At 39.4% G+C, this 2932-nt stretch overlaps 1 long non-coding RNA gene across 1 annotated transcript; it reads left to right on the forward strand.

Annotated features, from left to right (window-relative positions):
• The first annotated feature begins 657 nt into the window (after positions 1 to 657).
• LOC142379442 (uncharacterized) lies at positions 658 to 2114 on the forward strand. The gene is made up of 3 exons (XR_012769687.1): positions 658 to 717; positions 1442 to 1627; positions 1714 to 2114. It is a non-coding gene; the product is annotated as an uncharacterized LOC142379442 (long non-coding RNA).
• Positions 2115 to 2932: the final 818 nt, after the last annotated feature.

Consider the following 2932-nt stretch of genomic DNA (forward strand, 5'->3'; position numbering starts at 1 on the left):
ACTGAAAGTATCACCATCACAGTGATTAAAACAAAAGTATTTATAGGCCTATTTAATCTTTCATCAGTTTTACTGGGAAGCCTGGCATTGCATGCTGGCAACCAGGGCATCGTAATGTGGGCTGTAATTTGACACGGCAAGTCTGAGTGAGTCTTGCAGATGTGCATCAGTGAGCCGTGTTCTGTGTTAGTTTTTTATGAAATTCATGTCAGAAAAGGCGGATTCACAAAGATAAGTAGAACCAAACAGACTGGCAACCTTCATTGCTGCTGTGCATAGACCGCTGTACTTTTCTGTATCAACAAGGCCCCAAAAGTTTGCTGCAGCCTGGTGGGCTTTGAGGTGAATGTCATTTTGCAGTGTCACTATTTCTATTTCCACCTGCCCAGCATCCAAGCTGAACATTGCACTTAGTTGCTCAGCAATGGACGTTGTGTCCACGTTCATAAAAGGATTCGCAACGAACGACACACATGGCTCAAGTTTATCAATGTCACAAAACCTATTCTCAAACTCTTGCCCAACCCTGTTTATGACTTGAGAGTAATTTATGGCAGCGTTGTCAAAAATCTCGAGAGGCGTCTGGCTGCAGACCTGCACTGTCAGGACCCTTAGTTGGAGACATGCATTGTGACGTCACCTGCACTGTGAGGACCCGAAGCGACAAGCGAGGAGCACGTATTTTTCGTTCCCCATTTGAACTGTGGAGACGACGAGGTGAGTAAAAGTTGAGTGAAAACAACTTTCTTTCATACGAAGAAACAGAAACAGTCTTTATTCACTGGAACGTTAAGTTGCACACTATATGTAAAGTTATATTAATTTTAAAGAATCAGGGTTTTTTTAAAACTTTTGGCTAGTATTTCGTATCGATAGTGCTGACTTGTTTAATTTTGTTTGACTTATTACGACATTATTTGTCTCTTACAGATGCATATTTCAATAACTATATACTGTAAAGTTATATTAATTTTAAAGAATCAGGTTTTTTTACTTTTGGCTAGTCTTTAGCGTTGTTATCGTATCGATAGTGCTCACTTAAATGCGCCATTTATATATATATATATATATATAATTTAGTTTTACTTATTACGACATTATTTGTCTCTTACAGATGCATATTTCAATAACAACCGCCGGCACTACGCCCAAAATTGAACGCTGCACGTCATGTTGCAAACTGTTTCACTGCCCTCTGTGCCTACAATTTAAACCAGCAAAATTGTCCAAGCTGCAGAGCCACTTAGAGGCACATACAAAAGGTGGCATTTTATTTAAAGGTAAGCATAATGTATTTGTCTGTTTGTTTGTACTCATAAGTATTAGCCAACGCTACTAACTTCTGGCAGGTTGTGGTTTGGTTTGTAAAAGGGTAAAAGGAAAATGAAGGGAATGTAGGTTGCAGTGAAGAACATCTGACACCTCACTTTCTGTCTTTTAGAAACCTATCCCAGTCACTAAATCCTGGCAACTGGACAGAGAAAACTGGACTACAAATTCAGGTAAGAGTATAAAGTATGTATAATGCATGTATTCATATTAATAGTTGAGTACTCAGGAAGAAGAGCAGCAGGCAGAGGTCTCCAAGAGAGCCAGACTTGCTGATGTGGACACACCAGTGGAAGGCGTAAGCTTTTGCACAGTATCTATTGGTCAGATACTGTTGGTGTGGCAGCTATAGTACAGACATCTTTCTTTCTGTCTTTTCCATAGGACTCGGTTGAAGATCGCATTCTTCAAAATTGCAGACATGCAGCAGAGTGGGCTGAGGCCAACAAACCACTGTTGTCTGCCAGATTGGACCTGCCTGACGTTCTGGGCATGGGGGAAGAGGAACAGGCAGAGGCTGCTCTACAGTATGGGAGGTTGTGGAACGAAGAACTGGACGAGGATGAAAGAGAAGCGATCCTGGAGCCTTTCAAAATGATATTTCACAATATTAACGACATGTTGATATTTTGTGAACAGGTAGTCGACAAAAACAAAGATTTTTTGTCATATTGTGAATGTTTGACTGAATAAACACTACAGAACATTTGATCATGTTGTGACTTGGTGTGTTTTTTATGTTTTCTCATTGATCCCTTAATAATTTGACTAAGATTATACTGTAGATATCAAGAGTTAGGGTACTATTTAGTGGTACTAAGGTGTTCCAGCAGCACAAAAACATAATTGGCATAGACATAGAACCAAACATGAAATTTATGGTGGTTAAGGATAAAAATACAGAATAATACAACAGAAAAACTAATTGAAAGAAATATATATATATATATATATATATATATATAAAGAGCAGTGCGATAAAGTCAAAATGAAATGATAATGAAATAGCAGTGACTTACTCTATAGTACACAATAAAATGTACAGTATAGGCCTATGGCATCTTGTGAGATGTTGACTTATGAATATGAGCCTAAGAGAAAATGTGTGCAGTGACCAAACAAAAGCTTACAATACAAATAAAAACAATAGACCGGGAATTGATAGATTTTATGTCGTACTGTTAACTAATTAATTCATTTGTGAGGACCTCTTGAAAAATATAGCGTTTAAAATCGTTTAAAAATACGTGCTTCCGATACACACGCTTTTATTTTGAAAGGCTTCGAATCAACTTCCGGTCCTCACAGTGCACTTCCGGTCCTCACAGTGCAGGTGACGGTCTGCAACAGGGTCCTGACAGTGCAGGTCTGTGGGTCCTGACAGTGCAGGTCTGCAGCCAGACTCTCTTGAAAATCTCAGACGCAGAGGCATTTGTCGTTCAGCACCATCTGCAAAGAGGGGAAGTGCAGCACCTTTTTTCTCTGTAAATGCGCAGAGAAAATGCTCATCTGTGCTTTAAACGCATTTAAAGCACTGATCATGTCGGTAACAGTCTTACCTTTGCCTTGCAGCGCACAGTTCAGATTGTTCAGTTTTCCAGTA

This window comes from Odontesthes bonariensis, chromosome 4 (genome assembly GCF_027942865.1).
Source record: "Odontesthes bonariensis isolate fOdoBon6 chromosome 4, fOdoBon6.hap1, whole genome shotgun sequence".
Lineage (NCBI taxonomy): Eukaryota > Metazoa > Chordata > Actinopteri > Atheriniformes > Atherinopsidae > Odontesthes > Odontesthes bonariensis.